Raw genomic sequence first — 21,341 nt, 5'->3', positions numbered from 1 at the left:
CGATCAAGATTTTCAGCGCATTATTTTCCGAAAATCCCCCAATAGTCCACTACGCGACTTCAAGCATATCTAGCCATCCGTACACTCCACGAACTGGCAGAAGACACAAAGTCAGAATTTCATCTGGCAACAAAAATCTTAAAAACACAAACGTATGTAGACGATATTCTGTCTGGGAGCCACAGCCTCTTACAAGCATACGAGTCCTTATCACAAGTGACAAAGGCCCTCAACACCTCAGGGTCTCCCCTAAAAAAGATTACGGCAAATCACTAAAATATATTAAAAAACATACCAAAAGAAAATTTGTTGGATACTAATTTCCTCATATTCGAAGAGGAAAGTTCCACAAAAACTCTGGGCATCCAATGGAATGCGATATCGGACCAGTTTTCCTACACGACCGCGTCCATATCCGCATTATCCGCCATTACAAAACGCCAAATTCTCTCCTCTGTGGCAAAACTTTTTGACCCCGCAGGATGGCTTTCGCCAATTATGATACAAGCTAAAATCCTGATACAAGAATTAGGGCTAGATGGTACCGACTGGGACGAGCAAGTGAAACTATTTCGTCTCGAAAAGTGGTCCCAATTCGCGAGTAATCTGAACGACATCTTGCAGATACAAACTCCACGGTGGGTTAACTATTCTCCCGAAGACAAAGTGGAACTACACGGCTTCTGTGACGCCTCTGAAAAGGCATTTTGTACCACCATATATGTGCGCACACAAAGCGATACCGCAACCACAAGCCACTTATTAGTGGCAAAAGCAAAAGTTGCGCCTCTAAAAACGATAAGTCTACCACGACTTGAACTCTGCGGCGCCCTGCTACTAGCAAAACTAGTTTCCATGGTGCAGACCCACTTAGACATGGCGAAATACAAGCTATATCTCTGGTCTGATTCCGAAATTGTCCTAGCGTGGTTGGAAAAACCCCCACATTCGTGGAAAACATATATTTCTAACAGAACCTCGCAAATACTTGACCGAGTGGGATCCGCCACATGGCGACACGTAGCCAGTGCTGACAATCCTGCCGATCTATTTACAAGAGGGTGCAAACCCCTGCACCTGGCCACCACCACGCTCTGGTGAAATGGTCCTCGATGGCTAGCAGAATCTTCCGATTTTTGGCCACAATCGCCAATGCGCAACATAATTGCGCCCGAAAGTCGAAAAATCGACACCTACCACACAATATTGGAGGATAATGACATCCTTGAACAATTTTCATCGTTCCCCCGAGCCCTCAGAGTCGTCGCCTATATGCTCCAGTTCATAGAGTGACTTAAACATAAACTGAAAGGAGCAATTTACCCCCAATGCGATACATTGACGCACCAAGCCTTACAAAAGGCAAAGGTCGCTCTTATCGCATCAACTCAAACGCGCTACTACAGCCGCGACATATCATACCTAAGAGAATCGAAGCCGATTGATAAAAAGATCTCACTCTTAGTTCTAAACTCGTTTCTAGACACGAAAGGGCTGCTTCGAGCCAATGGTCGGCTTGCTAATTCAAGCCTAACATACAACGAGCGCCACCCCATAATAATACCTGAGAAATCTCCATTTGCCACATTATTCCTGCATTACATCCACATATTAATGCTACACGCCGAAAACCGTCTCATGCAGCATGTGGTACGACAGGAATATTACATTCCACGTCTGAAGCCCCAAATCAAAAAATGCATTTTCATGTTCAAGATCTGCACTATGCATAAACAGAAAATGCGAACGCAGATTATGGCAGCACTTCCACTTGAACGCTGCAACTTTCCTCCGCCTTTTACCACTACAGGTGTCTATTTTGCTGGCCCTTTCCAAATAAAGGCTTCCATGCTAAGATCTCCTACCCTCATGAAAGGCTGTTTTTGTCTGTTTCACAACAAAAGCAGAACACCTTGAGCTATGTACTAATCAGACCAGGGAGGCTTTTCTTGCCGCATTTGCTCGCTTCGTCGCAAGACGTGGTTTTTCTTCAAAAATCATGAGCGATAATGGCAAAACATTTATTGGAGCTCAAAGAGCTACAGAAAAACAGTTTGTGGAGTTCATGAAACAAGTCTCACCTGAAATTGTTCAAAAATACGCCCCTCAGGGTATAAATTGGCAGTTCATCCAACCAAGCGCTCCTCATATGGATGCTTTATGGGAATCAGCTGTAAAAAGCTTTAAATCTCATTTCAAGAAGCTCGCTGTCAACCTCAAATTCAATTATGAAGAATTCACGACAATGTTAACCAGAATCGAAGCCGTTCTCAACTCACGGCCTCTCGCTGCACTCTCGCAAGACCCCTCCGACTTTGCTGCCCTCACCCCACGGCATTTTCTTAAAGGCGCGCCCATTCTGGCCACACCTGAGCCAGGCATGGTGTCGCCGTCCTTATTAAATAGATGGGAACGAATTAAAATTCTCCATAATAATTTCAGCCGACGATGGAAAGAAGAGTATTTAAAAGATCTTCACAAAAGGTAGAAATGGAAAATCCCAGAACAGGCTCCAATGCTTGGAAATTGTGTCCTAGTTCACGACGATTGTCTCCCCCCCACAGAATGGCGGCTTGGCCGCATAGAGAAACTTCACTACGGTTCAGACGGTCATATCCGGGTGGTTGATCTCTGTATGCAAAATGGAACGCTAACCTGGCCGCTTGTTAAATTATGTTTATTACCAACTGCCGCCACTTACGAAAACGTAAATAATAACCATTCCTAAACCGATCCGAAAAGACGGGAAAAAGAAAATAAATTAATAATATCATTAAGAAAAACCGCAAAGATAATTACAATAAGCTTCAAGCCGTAAGACAAACGTAGACCTACATATATATCGCAACCCCATAGACGGACGATCATTTAGTCATGCCCCCTAAAGTGCCACCCTGTTCATGCACGCTTACAGGCAATCAAATTATAATCATTACGATTTTCTCTTTCTTCACACAGATTGATATGAACGCCGATACACCTGTAACTCACATGCCAACTCTCCGTTCGGCTGTTACTGTGCCTCGCTCTGGAACTGTTCCAGTAGCTGCGCCCCGAACCATCACGGCAGCAACGGCGCCAACCGTTACACGAAGCTCAACACGCGCAGCACCGACGCCGGCGGCTCCGAAACCGCACCGCACCAGATGTCCGCTATGTTGCCGTTCACATAGGCTGCAGCATTGCTCCATTTTCAAGGGAATGTTACCCGTACATCGTCAAAAGGTGGCACAGGCACATGGGCACTGTTTAAATTGCTTGGCCCAGTCACGCGCACCGCTTGAATGCGAATCTGACAACTTGTGCCGGTTGTGTGAAAGACCGCATCATACCTTACTGCACCGGAACGCCGGACATCCTGGCTCATCAACTGTCCTCCGCCGCCGTACGGCCACCCGACGATCGCAGCCTAACCGATACGACATCCACGCGCAACCAGATAAGGCCACAATCTCACCGCCCCACCGGCCTGAGCGGCGTTGTAGCTACGCTACAGGCACTACAGCGTCTACTAGGCTAGTACTCGCCTAGGGGGGCCGGGATGTCGAAATGAACTCCAGTCGCCCGAACTAACCTAACTAAAAGGCGGCATTGAATACCACATTCTCCACATCAACATACCAATCAGGAAAAAAGGCAGCATTGAATACCACACTCTCCACTTCAACACACTAATCCGGAAAAAGGCAGAATTGAATACAACACTCTCCACATCAACACACTAATTAGGAAAAAAACAGGGCATCACTGATCCTCTCCACATCAAACTGTTTTTGTTCCATTTTTCATTTTATACCCAAGAGACGGTGACGCTGTGCCGGCCTTTGTTCTACACAGTTCGAGAAATCACGTACGCCGATACACACGCGCACCGCAACGTCTATACGAAAATTTTTAACTTTGCGGCTTTTGCACCATCCGGTCATTGTATATAGAGATCATTCGTTTGTTATTTGGCTTTTATACGGTTTATATACATTTAACTTTGGTTTGGTAACATTTAACTATTTAGTATCGCTACATGCGAAAGAAATTGGTGTAGTGTGCTAATTTGCATCAAAGAAGTTTAATTTAGTGCTATAACCTAAAACGTGCTTAACTATCCAAATGCTCTATTTCTAAAAATCTGTTGATACATTAATTAACATCTAAATTACCGTAAAGTGTAAAAATATATAATTCACTGTAAGAAGACATTGTAAAATTTGCAAATTAAAGTGATAAGTAATAAAGCTTATTTAGCTCAACAAGAGCGCAAAAAGAAAAGTTTAAATTTTAAAGTTGGAAGTGATATTTGAAGGTTTGGTGAAGAAGCGAGATTTGAAAGGAGTAAATCATTCGTAAAGAAATAAATAAAGCGGATTTAAATATCTCAAACTTACATAATCTATTTAATAAAATCAGATAAATTGGAAGAAACTTTTCCAAATGTAGAAATTGCTATTAGAATATTCCTTTGACTAATGGTTACCAATTGTAGTGGAGAGCGGTCATTTCCGCAGCTTAACCCTTTCAGCCCCGAAGTTGCTTATAAGCAACTTCTACATATGTTTGACATCGTTTAAAAAGTCAAATACACAAAAACTTCTTAAAAATACGCATCTTATAGATCAACTTCATGATCATGATTAACCCTTTTAACCCCAAAGTTGCTTATAAGCATCTTCTTTATATGTTTGACATCGTTTAAAAAGTCCTTTGGGGCTGAAAGGGTTAAGAGAATAAAAAATGAATTACGAACAACAATGTTACAAGAACGACTGAGTAGTTTGTCAATTATGTGCATAGAAAGTGATATCTTTCAAAAAATTTACTTTAAAGATATAATAGAAGATTTTGCTCAACAGAAATCCCGAAAGAAATCGTTATCTTAATATCGTAATCACACACCACTCACACATACCCACACACACAAACACACACCTACACGCATTATCATTAATGATATTTATATTGTATCATACCTTATTTGATTACCTTTATTAAATGTAAAAAAAAAAATTAGTACAAGTCGTTTTTTTTACTTTCGAAAAGGGCCCCAAATTCTTGTGTGCTCAAGGGCCGCAGCTTGGTTTAAGACGGCCTTGGCTATAGGGTAGAAACTCTGCCTCATTCACTGATAACGAAATTCTTATCTACAAGGAGGTGGACTTACGGGATACAACTTTGGGGCTGCTCAAGCCCCACTAGCACTGTAGTACAAGTCTAGCGATTCCAAAACAATGTTTTACGATGCGCCGTCAATGTGCCTTGGTATGTTTGCAGTCACCATTAGTAATTTTGTATTATGGAATAAGCAAAACAAATTGTTGGTTAGTTTTGTTATGACAACTAGTTACAATGGCAATGAAAGAAAGAAAGGTGCAATCCAATAGTATTCATTAACAAATACAAGGCAAAACAATCTAATTATACTAGCTTCAAAACCAAAAATAAATAAGTAAAATTCGGAACAAGTCAGGTACAAAAATAATAATAATCAAAACATTCAACTTAGTAATAAATAATATTTACAAATTATTCTAATCATCCACAGAGAAATCTCTTCCTCTTTACTGCCCACAGGTGCTCCTTGCTTCTGCGATCCTATGTACAAAATTACAGCTTTATATCTTAATTTACGGCTTAGTTATCGCACTTTATACGTTTCGGTTAATGGCGATTTCTGGTCGTGGCAGTAGTCCGATTCCGCCCATCTACGAACTCGAATTTTGTACTAAGAAACACGTACGAAGTTTCATCGAGATATCTCAATTTTGACTCAAGTTACAGCTTGCACGGACGGACGGACAGACAGACAGTCAACCGAATTTCACCTTTTCTTGTCATCCTGATTGTTTAAATGAGTTAAGCATCCCCCCACTTTACCCGAAAAAACTGTACGAATTCAAACATTTCTTTCCGAAAAATTTCCAGCAGTACCCCTTATGTTTTATAAAGCATTAAGCAGGACTGCATAAAACAAGTACCAAGGCAAAAATAGTCGAAAATATAAAATAAAAGACAAAACCGGAAAATAAGTATATTATATCTGCATATATACATATATAGCAAAAAATATTTCCAAAGTGCATATTCACATATAAAGGGGTGCCACTTTTTTTTCAATTCCGTTTAAAATCTCTCTCTCACTTTTTGGAAAAAATATAATAACATTTATATACAAATATACGGAAAAGAATCTGCCAGTGACACTAGCAAAATCTCATATATTACATATTAACACATTAGTTGTTTGGTCATATACATTAGCACAAACAATTTGTGCATACTAATCAAAAAAGCGAATTGATCTCTCTAACGAGCTCTCAATTACTTAAGAATATAAGGAAAAGCATAATAAGCACACAAACAATTCGTGCATTTATGTAAATAGAGCATTGATCTCTTCAACGAGCTCTCAATTGCACAAAACATAAAACATAAGCACGTATAAGTCCAAGTATTAGGGTGTACCTAAATATAAAATATGCGGACATAAAATATTTTAATTGATAAAAAGTACGTTTTCTACTAAAATATAAATAGATAATATTATTTTGCAAAAATGGTTAACAACAAAAATCAAAGTACACCTGGAGCTATACGCTCAAAACAGGCTATTAAATTCATTTCAGAAAGTTACAGTTTAACAAGATACTGCACTAGATTTGCCGCTTCACCGATTCACGAAAACTCGGAATCGTTATTAGAAGTAAAAGGCCAAAATCTTAAAAATTTTTGGACTCGCCTCCAATCGGCTCATGACGCCATTGTAGAATCTGACGATTCAGATCTACCTCAAAATTTTAAATCATCGGCTTACGATATTTACGAAAACTGCTTGGACCAATATGAAGAAACGAAAGCTATGATCTCCGATCACTTAAAGCTCATTAAAGCAATTGCACGTACTCCCCACAGTAGAGTAGAGCTGCCACAAATAGACAATCAAGAAGCAAGTTCAGGCATCCAACTCGAGGTGCCAGCATGTGATACAGAAACCTTTTACGGAGGTTATGAAGAATGGCCGTCCTTTCGGGACATGTTCACAGCCGTTTACATCAACCATCCACAACTAGGAAACAAAAACTGTATCACCTCCGATACAAAACAAAAGGTCAAGCAGGCGAAATAGTTAAACAGTTCGCATTAAATGACGACAATTTCAATTTGGCTTGGGAAGCTCTAAAAGCTAGATTTGAAAACGAAAGAATACTGGTTGATAAACAAGTAACGACACTAATGAACTTGCCAAAAGTTAAGAAAGGAACAAGTGTAGAATTCATCAAACTAGAATCCACTGTTTCAAATTGCTTGTCGATTCTATCGACACTAAATATTCCCACAGACAGCTGGGATCCTATTCTGGTAAACATTTGCACCGCCGCATTACCAGAAAAGTCGTTACTTCTATGGGAGCAATCGCTCTCATCACGAAAAAAGTGCCCAACGTGGCAACAAATGAAAGATTTTCTCACCACCCAATATGAAATTGCGGAAAGGTTAGAAGAAAAAATAATCAAAACTAAGAACAAACATGACCAAAATGGAAGCTTAAATAGACCCCAAGTTAGTAACAAAATCAATTCAAACAAAAACTTTTACAAAACGCAATCGTTCACTTCCGAACAGAAAAAACATACGTCATGCGAACTATGTAAAAGAGGGCATAAACTTATATCTTGTCAGAAGTTCAAAAAATTAAACATTAACGAAAGGAACAACTTTGTCAGATCAAAAAGACTCTGTACAAACTGCTTGTCCCGTACACATAATTTTAAAAATTGCAAAAGCAAATTTAACTGCTTACATTGTCAGAAAAGACATCATACAATGCTTCATTACAGCAGATATCCAATCTCTCTCCAAAGAAGCGCATTTACAAAATTAACCACGGGTTCAATTGCAAAAGCAAATCACGAAAGCCAAAATACTAAAAATTGCCAAGAGACACCATGCTGCTCAAAGGCACAAAAAGTTCAAACGCTGCACAGCGAAACACAAAGGGGACTAGTTACCGAACTAGTTACAACCCTACCAACTCAAGTTGAGTACAATACAAATAAATACCTTAATTCACAATTAAGGAAATTTCGAAATATAGGGAAACTTCCTCCTATATTAAAAGCACATACAACTTTTCGGCCCCGCAGGATGGCTTTCGCCAATAATGAAAAAAAAAAATCTGAACAGATCCTAGAGCGGTGGCGGCCTACTAAACGCCAAATTAGTACATACATAAAAACATAAAATAAAAATAAATAATAAACACAGTTGTATCAAAAGTCGAAAAATCGACATTTTTTCGTAAATTTTCAAAATAAATAAAATCTTCAACAAAATTAAGGTTCAACGAGTACCATACTCTCAATGCGATAAAGTGATGCACCTACACTTACAAAAAGCAAAGGTCGCTCTTATCGTATCTATGTGGGATCAGCTATACAAAGCTTAAAATTAAATATAAAAAATTATCTAATCCACGAATCGAAGCCGTTCTCTATTCACGGCCATTTCATCGCAAGATCCCTCTATTGTCACTGTCCTAACACCAGGGCTAAGGAGTACCCATTCTGGCCATATCTGGCAGGCGTGGAGTTACTATCCTTCATAAGCCGATCATAAATTAAATATCTTACAAAAATTACAACAAGCCACAGAAAAGCCAAATAATAAATTATCCGCATAATAAACCGATAAGTCGTCAATAAAATCAAATAAACCCGCAAAATAAAGTTGCTTCTATATTCGAATATGTATGTACATGTGATAAGTATATTTTAAACCAAAAGCTGTTTTCCACATACACAAATAAATATGAGAATATTACAACGCCATTATTCATCCATAAAATCCATGCTACTCAATCAGCAGTACGGCGAAATATGTGCAACAACATATGCGTGGAATACTAGGCAAAATATTCGCCTAGGGGGCCCAGGATGTTTAAATGAGTTAAGCATCCCCCCACTTTACCCGAAAAAACTGGCGCACCCTAATACGACCACGCAATTCACCACAGCTGATGACACCACAACAGAACACCAACACATCTCACTACAGCTGTACATCAACCCACTCATCAAAAGGGATAGAAAAAAAGGGAAAGCGGACGAGTCGTCAGCTGAATTTCGCCCATCAACATCAACATTCGCTTACACACTGCGCCGCGTTAGGACTCTACCCTAATTATACATTCATCAACATCTTTTTTTGGACTTGCTTTTCGACACTGCGCTCAACATTCGTCGACAAGATACTCGATTCTACGCGCCACATCAATATCTTATGTATATAATCGCTCAGCGGTCTGGTCATATCCACCCACTTTTTACACTAGTATTTCGAACATAACTTTATATTTTTATTCGTATTAAATAATCAATAAATTAAAAATGATTGTACATTTAAAATGTGTGAGTATCTTTATTTAAAGTGCGAAAGTGGTTAGGATACCGTTAGGTGAACAAAACCGTTAGGTGAACAAAACTATAATACTCTGTAGCAACTGGTTGCAAGATTACAAAAATTGATGGTCAGTGACAAAATATAGTCAAAATTAGGTTTAACTGCTCTTTATACTGTCATAGTTATTGTAAATTGTGACAAAAAAGCACCCGGAAATTGTAATTAAATTTTCCGGTTAAATGATGTTTTAAAACAACATATTTTTCTAAGTTGGTAGGACTTTCCTTAATTAGTATGCCGAATACGAGCGCGATCAGTCAATTAGTTCGTTTATAGAAACTGCTGTATCGACTTAACACTTCAGTAATGGATTGTGATTTTTACAGTGGATATGCTAATTTTAATATTAGAGACAATTCTTGTTTTTGTACAACAATGTTTTATATGTGTATTAGGGTGTGTCATTCTGAGGCAACCTTTTTTTTCAACTGAAAAACAGCCTCAAAACTTTCGAAAATGTGTAAAAAAAAATCACTCAAAAGATGAGCGCTTAATATTAATACTAAGAGGTGACTATTTCAAATTTTCTGTTTTCCATATAAATTACATGGAAAAAAAATCATTTTTTTTGAGGTGGTTATTGTGCGGAGGTTTTATATGTGCCCCGATGGCTGCCAGCAGGGATGGTAAACTCGATTCCGATTCTACTCGAAAATCGAGTTTTCCCGTAAAATAATCGATTTTTAAAAATCGATTTTCAGTAGTCGAAGTGGATTAAGAATCGGTTCTTGACATTCGAAAAATCGATTATTTCACGAGAAAACTCGATTCTCGAGCAGAATCGGACCGCACAATAGCCACCACAAAAAAAAAAATAATTTTTTTCCATGTTATTTATATGGAAAACAGAAAATTTGAAATAGGCACCTCTTAATATTAATATTAGCAGCTCATCTTTTGAGTGACTTCTTTTTACACATTTTCGAAAGTTTTGAGCCTGTTTTTCAGTTGGAAAAAAAGGTTGCCTCAGAATGGCACACCCTAATGTGTATACTGCATATACATGGCCATTGTATATATGAATTGTTTATTCATATTTAATTATATTTTCTAAAGTTTATATATACATATACAAACGTACATATGGTGACACATTACTCAATATAAAATTTTTAACGATGACTAAATAATTATGAAATCATATATTAAAATAATAAAAATTTACATTACATTGACCTCAAAACTGCTGACGGCAAATCAATTCTTGTTCAACTCCAGAATGGTATCGTACATATGCATACATATATAAAAATATTGGTTAAATAAATATTTTAAAATATTTCTTAATTCAGTACAAATGAACATAAGTAAAAAATAGAATACATTTTTAAAGGTGCATATAGCAATAATGCATTATTTGATTGCCTAATAAAAATTTCTGGTTTCTAACGTTAACTACAGAAATTGCGTAACTTTCAAGTATCTATTTCTACTTAAAATCAAAATAATGTTCACCTATTGACAAAATACAAAAAGACTTTTTCGACTATCAAATATTTCCCGAATATATTTCTTCGTAATGAAGTGATTTCCCCGCAACTTAGCACATAGAAGTTTTCTATCTTCAGATGATTGGCCTTCTGAATGAATCTATGGTTGAAGAACATGACCTGTCGAGTACTCCATAGAATTTTGGAGAGTCTAAGGTATCGGTTTGAATCGACCTATTTCAACAAGAAGCTTCACATTTTCATGAAAGTATGCATAGTATCGGTGCAGTCTCCGAATAAATTATTCTGAGCGGGTCAGTATTGCATACAGCAGATCTACAAATTGACCAATCAAATTCCTTGAAAAGAATTTATTTGTGAAGGGAATTATAGCTTCGGTACAATCGAAGATAACGTTGTTAAATTGTTTAAAAAATTGCAAATATTTCATTGTTACAAATAGTAGGGAGACATTTATTTCCTTCTAAGTATGAATAAAAAGACTCATAATAATTAGCCGGTTTTATACTTACAGGCTTCTCCGCTGGTACATATAACTACAGAACTATTCCCTGCTCATTATCTAATTTTGGTTTATAAAATAAGTTATTAATATATGTATAATCTTTGGATATAGTAAGAAGTGTATAAATTTGATATATTCAATTAATATATAACCTGGTGTCACAAATTGCTGCAGTCTATGCACCGCTGCTGCTCCAAATTACTTCATTCCTACTGCCAGAGGACATCCACTAGTCACTAATGCAAGCATGCGCCTTAATATTTCGCACTCCACAGCGCAAGAAAACATAGTTTTTATATAGGAAAAGCACACGGACACTTTTACCTCCTTTCTAAAGGGTGATTTTTTAAGAGCTTGATAACTTTTTTAAAAAAAAAACGCATAAAATTTGCAAAATCTCATCGGTTCTTTATTTGAAACGTTAGATTGGTTCATGACATTTACTTTTTGAAGATAATTTCATTTAAATGTTGACCGCGGCTGCGTCTTAGGTGGTCCATTCGGAAAGTCCAATTTTGGGCAACTTTTTCGAGCATTTCGGCCGGAATAGCCCGAATTTCTTCGGAAATGTTGTCTTCCAAAGCTGGAATAGTTGCTGGCTTATTTCTGTAGACTTTAGACTTGACGTAGCCCCACAAAAAATAGTCTAAAGGCGTTAAATCGCATGATCTTGGTGGCCAACTTACGGGTCCATTTCTTGAGATGAATTGTTGTCCGAAGTTTTCCCTCAAAATGGCCATAGAATCGCGAGCTGTGTGGCATGTAGCGCCATCTTGTTGAAACCACATGTCAACCAAGTTCAGTTCTTCCATTTTTGGCAACAAAAAGTTTGTTAGCATCGAACGATAGCGATCGCCATTCACCGTAACGTTGCGTCCAACAGCATCTTTGAAAAAATACGGTCCAATGATTCCACCAGCGTACAAACCACACCAAACAGTGCATTTTTCGGGATGCATGGGCAGTTCTTGAACGGCTTCTGGTTGCTCTTCACCCCAAATGCGGCAATTTTGCTTATTTACGTAGCCATTCAACCAGAAATGAGCCTCATCGCTGAACAAAATTTGTCGATAAAACACATTTCGAACCGAACACTGATTTTGGTAAAAAAATTCAATGATTTGCAAGCGTTGCTCGTTAGTAAGTCTATTCATGATGAAATGTCAAAGCATACTGAGCATCTTTCTCTTTGACACCATGTCTGAAATCCCACGTGATCTGTCAAATACTAATGCATGAAAATCCTAACCTCAAAAAAATCACCCGTTACATACAACTTTTCTCTGTTTACGTGACTTACTAAAACAACAAAGCCTAGAAAACAAAGATTATGCTACAATTAAACCTTCAGTGTTTCTCTCTAATAAAAGTAGCGACTTTTGCTTGGCAAATGGTAGAAGCATGATATTTGTCCAACATATTTCTTGGCTCGCATCGAAATTTTTTTATCTGAAACGACTGGATTCGGTAGAGGTCGTTCCTAGCTAACAAATGAGCGGCTGTCTAGTTGTCTCCGAGCACCTGGAGAGTCAGGACAAACATTTTCCCGCGACGTGTTCCTGTAAGTGGTGCAAGCTGAAAATGCAGCGTTCGTTAGAGCAGAGATACGTGATTAAATTCTGTGTGAAACTCGGTAAACCTGAGACAGAAACGTTTGATATGATCAAGCAGGCTTTCCCAAATGTTGCTTTAGCGAGAAGTGGTGTGTTTCGGGGTCACCAGGCTTTTTTGGAGAGCCGGGCAAAGATCGCTGATGAAGACCGTGCTCGGAGACCTGCGACTTCGACAAACACCGACAATGTGACTCGTGTGCCCAAAGTTGTGAACTCAGACCATCGACTAAGTATTCGTTTAATTGCCCAGATGTTAAATTTATCAAAATCTGTGACATTGTAACGGAGCACCGAGAAAAAGCAAGCATTTTGAGACGACAGAGGGGATCCAAGCAGCATGCACCGCGGCTCTCGTGGCTATCCGTGGCGCTTGCAATGCTTAGAAATCGCTCTGGCAGCGATACATCGACGCAGAAGGAGCCTATTTTGAAAGCTTTTAAAGAATTGTAACGATTGGTTCAATATATTTTTTTAAATCGACTCAGCCATATTACTTTCCGGGCAATCCTTGTACATCGAACTTTTCTGTCATAATAAATGTCTAATGCAAAGCAAAGCAAAAGCTCTATGTGAGTTGGCCATTAGGTTTTTAAACTATTCGTTAACTTGGACCATGAAATCTGCAGCGCTTTGGTGATGGTCACAGTTAACTTCCCACGTGGCAGCTCCGGATGACGCTTGTAAAACATTATGTATTATTACGGTTGCTCCTGAGTTGTTCTTCGTTGTTTTTATACGCCTTAAATTAAATGAAATTATTTAATTTACATCAAAGTTATTCATTTTGTAAAATAACTTACCATTCTTGGCTATCCATTTCCTTACTTTGGTTTGTTTACCTTATTTTTCACCTTATGTGGAAGTTTTTTAAATTATTTTTAAAGAACAACCACACAAAATAAACTCCATAACAAACCTCAGATAGCTTCTTCACATCATCAGTTCTGAAGTTTCCTCAAAATAGGGCAGATATTCAACTATGTTAAAGAAATTTGTATAGTTTCATATTTATAACGGTATGAACTTGTAATAGAACTTATGGTAGGGCTAAGAATAGTTGCATAAAGGTATTTTAATTTTGCAAAGCCTATTTGGATTTTGCCATTTTTTTAATTCAGCTAATTCAGAATTTTCTACGTGTCTGCAAATTTTAACAAAAAATTTATACAAATACACAAATTTATACATATACAATAACACCCAGAGGGAAACGTCGGTATAAAGTGTATAAATTGTTATATATAGTAGGCGAGCTGAATCCATTGAACTGGTTCTTCAGTTTTTAATAAATCGCTTTACAATTTTGTACGCGTCATCCTTCTTTCATTTGTCGAGATGGCGTATATCGGACCATATAGCATATAACTGTCATTCAAACTGTCCCATCAAGAAGACAGTATATAATTATTCAAAGTTTTAAAACCGATATACGCTTTGTTACTCTTCTGTGTATCAAGAAATTCTACCATATATGGTCTATAAAATTTATTTTTTTCTACTAGATCGATATAGCTGTACGAGTTTATGACATAAATAGAACTAACTATGCTAGTTTTTACAAAAGTTAAAACCGTCTTTAATTCCTATACTACAATCCGTAATAATTTTATATCGCATTTAAATGCGTTCGATAAGTATGGGCATTTAAGATACCCACTACTATTAGCGCTTGCGCAGAAAACCTTGTTATTTGTGATTTGTGTTGTTTAAGTTGAACGTTCAATAAAATGTTGGACTTGCTATATTTGTATTTTTAAGTAAATATCGGAATATATTGTGTTGGATGTGCAATGTGCGCGTCTTAAGTGTATAAACCAAACCTAAATTAAGAAAGAGTGAGGTAAATAAAAATATATACACATATATAATTTTATGCACTTATCTAAGGTTCAAAAAAAAAAGTAATAAAATATTTTGCAAGCAATGAATATTAGCCCTCAAACTTCAATAGTGTGAAAGTTAATCTTGCGAGAAATAAAAGAATTAAAATTCACTTACCTATGCACGGTTTGTATAAAAAACCATTCATTTAAGTATATGTACATACATTTGTACATATACACATAATTGGGTCTAATTCTCGTTCGAAACTTGATATTAGAAACATAAAACATTTTTTTCTAATGTGTGTACATATGTACATATGTAAAGAGAAGAGAGTGCTACAAGTGAATTTTAGGCTTAATTCAATAATCTTAGTTTCCAAATATAAACACGCCAATTTAAATATAGGAGTTAAAAAGTTTTTAAAAAGAACTCAACCTTAATTTAATTGTTAATAAAGGTATTAAATATTCGGATGATAAAGTATACCATGCGAGTTTAAGGTTTTGAATAAAGAAATTAATATTTCAAAAAGTCAATATAAAGAAATTACTTGGTAACTAAATGATCAAAATGAAAACAAGGAGTTTGACGGAAAATTCACTTACATATCAAGTGCAATAACATTTCTTAGCAAGTAAATAACAGCTGCTAATTGCAAGCGGTTCTACTATTATGGATTGAGTTTTACATGGATAAGTAGTTGTTGTTGGAAGTAAAGATTGAATTACCACAGACTAGACTAGAACCTGTTGGACGTATAAAGTCAATGGTAACAATTGTGGATCGGCGTTTGTATGCAATGGTATTCTACCAAAGCTGTTGAAATAATTCAACCAAATTTAATAAAATTCCTTTATGAATTGAAAAGTAAATTTTTCTAGAAAAGTGTCACGTAAATGTAAGTTTTTTAACATGAAATGTTTTTGTAATAAAGTATATAATTAAACTGAAAATTTTATTTTTTATGATCGTTATATTTTGATTTTCTATTTTTCATTTAGAAAATAAGAGTTATTTCATAAATTGTATTTATTGCTCACAAAATAACAGTGATGCGGTGAGTTTTAAATAACTCTTAAGTAATAAAAGTTGAAGAGCAAGCTTTTTTTTTTTCCTTGACAAATAATATTATTACTTCAAAATCGATTAAAAATCTACAAGTAGCCAGAGGCATATACATTTCCTCTTTTCCGGGTGTAATTGTAGAGTGATGCTCTATTTGTCGTGAAATATGATCTTTGATACAGTAAGAGACCAAGGCATTATTTTAATATCTCTGTTGTAAGCACAAAAAGGCGTTCTATAACTTCTATTATTATCTAGTTTGGAACCATCGGTATAGATGCTTATGCCTGCGTCCCGGTCCACATCACCTTTACCCACTCTGCTCTGGTATTGAAGGAAATATTGGGGACCGAATTTAAAATCATTTCTGTAGGATTGCCAAAACCCGTTGCATTTGGTAAAAACGGGAATTTACTAATTATCTTAAAATGTCCTTTATACCAGTCAACTAATAAGAATGATTCCCTTAGTCCAGGGATGGGCACATTTTTAGCCCGCAAAGTTAGCAAAGTGCGCACGGGGGCTAGATGAGGAGAATATCAGTTTACGGAGAGAAGGGCATAACAAGTTGAGAAAAATTGCGAAAAAAATGAATTACATTCCTCTGTAACTTGATGTTCATCGCAGAGTGGTTGCGGCAATACTGACATTGTACACAAATTTAAGGGTGGAAGTACACTTCATATCGGAATTGTACAGTTGTGTGAACAAAAAGGGGTAAACATAATTTGCAGAGTTTAGAGTTTCGCATTAAAATTTGTTTTTATTTACCTTTGCATGGTGGGAAATTTTAATAAATGTTAGGAAAAAATATATATATGTTATGTTATGTATCTAAAAACAATTTTATTTAATAAGAAAACAGCATATTTTAAAACTTCACAACACCTTATGGTTGTTTCTATTTTGTTCACACCACTGTACATGTGATAGATCAGTCAATGGTGGTGGAAAATACGTTGCTCTCATTTGTAAATATGGAGTGGTAAAACATTGCTCTCACTTCCCTCTTCATGTTTGCCCGCGATGATCCCCTCACCTATCCCTCAAAATGTGCACTCGTGCCCACACGGGCAAAATGCCACTGAGGGCTAAAGTGCCCATCCCTGCCTTACAGCCCTATTCTTATGCCCTCACAAAAGTCACGAACCTCACTACAGTGATGTTTCTCACTGTAGTGAGGGTTACCTTATTCTGGCGAAAATTCAAAAGCTCAAATGCTCACTATTCTCACAAATATCTGTGACGTGTGAAAGCAGCCATCATAATAGAAAACATCAGTGTTTATTTTGTTTTAAATCAATATTTTACATTTTTTTAAAAGTATTTGAGCATGGAGGAACTGTTCTTTGTACAGTAGAACTCCAATTATCCGAATTAATGGGGACCGGGACCCATTCGGATAATCAAATATTCGGATAATCGGATTTTTTTTTTTAAACTTGCCATTGGAGAGAATAAAAGCTACGTTTTGATATTGCTCTATTTTTTTATTGAATTAAATGAAAGAAACATGAAATTTTCACATGTTTTAAATATAAATAAAATGTACTTATGTACAAGTTTAGAAATAAAAATCATAGTTTTTTAAACATCTCCGTCAATGTAAGCTGCTTTGCGGTCTTCAACCGTTTTCAGGCAGCCAGGTCACGCATTCGCTTGACGGTGAGCAGTTGCAAGTGGTCACACTCGGGCTGACGCTCCACCCACTTCAAAGCAGTCTCGAGGCCGGCAAATGCTTCACTAGCTGATGGTCCAGCGTCTACTTCAACATCAGCAGAAAGTTCTTCTTCCACTTCCACTTCAACATCTTCTCTCACACTTACAACAATTTCATCGTCATTGAGAATTTGAAAACCAGGGTCAGACGTGTCACAAGCCATCCACTCTCCTACATTGTGATTCGGATAATCGGCGATTCGGATAGTCGGAGTTCGGATAATTGGAGTTCTACTGTATATGCAGAAGTCGAATATATCTGTTTTCTGCGTTTCCTGGCGTGTTTGTATTTTTACGGGCATGGCTCTTAGCAAAAATGCGTTTGTAATAGTTATATGCTCTATATGAGCCAATCCTCTGTAAAAATAAATATATGCATATATACATATATGTAAGTTACTTTCTGTCTCTGTACATTTTACTTCCTCTAAGAATGAATAAAAAGACATCTACATATGTTTAAATAATTCATTTTATTTTATTTCATTTTTTTACATTTTTATTATTACTTATTTAATTATTATATATATGAAATTATTGTATATATGTATATATATATATACATATTTAAAATTTTCAAAATTACTTACATATGCTGATTATCCATTTGTGTGTCCATTTTTGTTTGCTTATTTTTATTAAAAAGCTTTTTGACAGCAAAAAGCTTTTTACCTCTCGTGGTGACTTTTTTAGGCTTTTTTAAGCTTTTTTCTTATGAGGTTTGAGTAAGAATAGCCTCACAAATTATGCCTCACAAGAAATCTCTCAAATATTTCCTCTCAACTCAGTTGAGAGGTTTTTTCAGAATAGGGCTGTTAGTCTAAGAGCTGATTTCACTGCCAGTGGTTTACATAACAAGTATGTTGGGAGTATACGTAAAATAATGTTTAAGGCCTAACTATAATATGCATATTCAGCCGTATGTTACTGTCAAAAAATTAACGAAAAGTCTGTCAAATGCATAAGGAACGGAGAGTAGACTTTTGAATGACTATAATGTACTTACATGCAGAAGAGAAAATGGTCAATAAACAATTCGTGCTTTGATTTTATATTTCGTCTGGATTTTGCAAAAATGACTAGAAAATTAAAATATTTAAAAACAATTAAAATGCTTACTTCTCTGTTAGACGGAATATGCATATTAACAAAAAGTAGTGAAATTAAAAAGAAGAGTTCGGTCATGTTCAGTGAGGGAAATAAACAGGAAGAGGAGGTAGGATGGTTTTGTTGTACGATTCCTAGAAATGAAGGGGATTGACCACATTTTTTTTTTTTTTATATACACGCGATTGAAATAAGAGGCATACTTTGACGTAAAAACATTTCATTTTTCAGTATTTTCGTCTAAACTTTGTATAAAACATTCGTCGTCCTACATCTTCAAATTCAAAATGATGTATCTGTTGACAAAAAGCGAAAACAGCTGATTCCGTACGGAAGATGCGACCAGTTTCGCATTTTCCTTAAGCAAATGGCGTTTGAAAAAACTTGACGAAACTTGATGTAAAGTACATTATAGTTGCAACATACAATTTGTGTGTATTCGGACAGTTGCTTACGCTGGCTTAAGCTAGCCTATGCACATTATAGTTAGGCCTTTAGTTCCTGACTTGACGTAGTTGGAAGAGCACGACTGATGCAAGCACTAGCTGATCTTTGTTTGATTTCCATTCGCCTTACCTCGTTTTTTATTTTCCACACAGAGATTTCTTCGGACGGAACTTCGTTAAAGCTCCCAACGTTCAAATTATTAACCTGTCCATGTCTGTTGCATCTGTTGAAATTTTTCCAAAAGGTTCGGAGATGTCCAAATCGTAAGGCATTAGGCTGGATGTTTTTTTTTATCTCCATAGATTTTTCTTTTTTTGTTACCACAGGCCTCTGTGACGTTTCTGTGGATTTTCCTTTAGGATACGCATGCTGCAAAACAGCCAGTTTTCTGGGTCTTTCTAAATTAAAAAAGGGAGAGATTAATTAGTCTGAAGTCCTTTGAACTTGTTGTGAGCTTTTGCCCGCCTTTTGTACATAAATTACTTTGACTTTCTTCCAAAATGAAGAAGTATATTTAATTCCTGCGCGCATTTAATAAAGGTTACTAACCAATTTATTATGTTGTTCTGAGACTGTTGCAATCAAGCCGGGAATAAAACGTAAGATCGCGGCGATTTAAAAGGCTTGAAACTTTTTATGGCCCTATGTACATTGTTATTTTGTCTCCACCGTTTTGTGTCTTGTGGTTATCCATTGGTTGGCCTGAAGACTCTTTACTGGATGTCGTCCAGTTGTGATTTCGTTTCTGAAGATATTCAACGCTATACACCGCTTGTATCAATAGTTTCCTACATTGAGACGTTTCTGCCGTATTCTCTATCTCATTAGAGAAAGATTTTTTAGAATATATTTTTTCTTTCCTATCCCCTTTTTTGTATGACCTTATAAGGTGGTATTATTGGTCCCAATTAGAGAGCTGCAGGTCAAACACTCGTGCCGAAAACATAATCAAATCAACTCGGCTGATCATACACAACATTATTGATGGCGTCAAGTACCGACAGGACAGAGTAAACCACTTCGGTTTAAATCAAATAATATCAGCTAAGTGCGTTGTTTCAACCGAACCAATAAATTGGGTTGTCAAAAAAGTCTTGCAGTATTTTTATTGAATCAATTCGCCTTCCGGAGTGTGGCGCATCTTCGACCAGAACGAAAACGTTGAAACCACTGTTGTGCGGTGGAAATTGAAACTGTATCGGGTCCATAAACTGCACAAATTTTATTCGCGGCTTGACATGCATTTTTGCCTTTATCGTAGTAGTACTGTAAAACATGCCGTATTTTCTCTTTATTTTGCTCCATGTTTGCAACGCTATAACTTACTTAAAAGAAACGACAATCAATCAAACACGTGTTAGCGCGTGAAATGAGCTTTCCAAAAAGGTATAGCATGACCCGATGCGACGAATACAGCTAGAACTACGCGCTTTCAGCGCCAACTAGCGAAAATACCGCAAGACTTTTTTGTCAACCCAATATTACTTGAGTAATGTAGCATTGATTCCAATCATGTGAGGCTTACTCAGGTAAAAACGTATGAACTCTGAATGAGAGCACATGCTGGAAGCTTTCGATGCTCAGGTAAAAATGTATGAACTTTGAATAAGAGCACATGCTGGAAGCTTTCGATGCGTACATACTCGTACATCGAAATGTACATTTGTAACACAATGGAAAGAGAAGTATCGAGGGCGAGCATTTGTAAAATTTCCACCAGGAAATTCATCCCATAACGAAGGAATTCACGACGTGAAATTTTAACATTTACTTAATACTAGCTGATCCGGCAAACTTCGTTCTGCCCAAAATAGATTTTTTTTTCATTTCAAAAATTACACCGGTATTGGTTTTAATAGAATATGAATGATTTTTCCTAATTTCATTGTGTATACTTTAACAAAATTTTTACAAATCTTTCTTTTGTAAACATTGAACGGGCAGGTTTTCGATATGATCCAAACATTCAACATATCGCATCTGTTCAAATCGGTCAGATGTCAGTAGTTTGTCAATATTGCAATGCAGTCAAATTTAAAAATGAACCGCCAGGGTTATGTTGCGCCGGGGGAAAGACGATGCATTCCATGTATAATACCGAGGCATCTCCGAGTAAAGCAATGTTCTCGCGAACGGATCACTGGCGCAAGTTGCAAA

General features: G+C 36.7%; 1 protein-coding gene and 1 long non-coding RNA gene across 3 annotated transcripts in view; one reads left to right on the top strand and one right to left on the bottom strand.

The window, feature by feature from the left end:
* The window catches only part of LOC125780259 (uncharacterized), a 464,637-nt gene that overhangs the window by 100,431 nt on the left and 342,865 nt on the right, over positions 1 to 21,341 (top strand). The window lies entirely within an intron of this gene.
* On the bottom strand, positions 12,523 to 14,569 carry LOC125775722 (uncharacterized). Its single transcript, XR_007421329.1, has 3 exons — positions 13,820 to 14,569; positions 13,046 to 13,758; positions 12,523 to 12,981 (listed from the first exon to the last, which is right to left on the bottom strand). It is a non-coding gene; the product is annotated as an uncharacterized LOC125775722 (long non-coding RNA).

The sequence above is a fragment of the Bactrocera dorsalis genome, chromosome 1, assembly GCF_023373825.1.
Source record: "Bactrocera dorsalis isolate Fly_Bdor chromosome 1, ASM2337382v1, whole genome shotgun sequence".
In the NCBI taxonomy this organism is placed as follows: domain Eukaryota; kingdom Metazoa; phylum Arthropoda; class Insecta; order Diptera; family Tephritidae; genus Bactrocera; species Bactrocera dorsalis.
The sequence above is the reverse complement of the archived record's forward strand: the minus strand, read 5'-3'. Positions and strand labels throughout refer to the sequence as shown.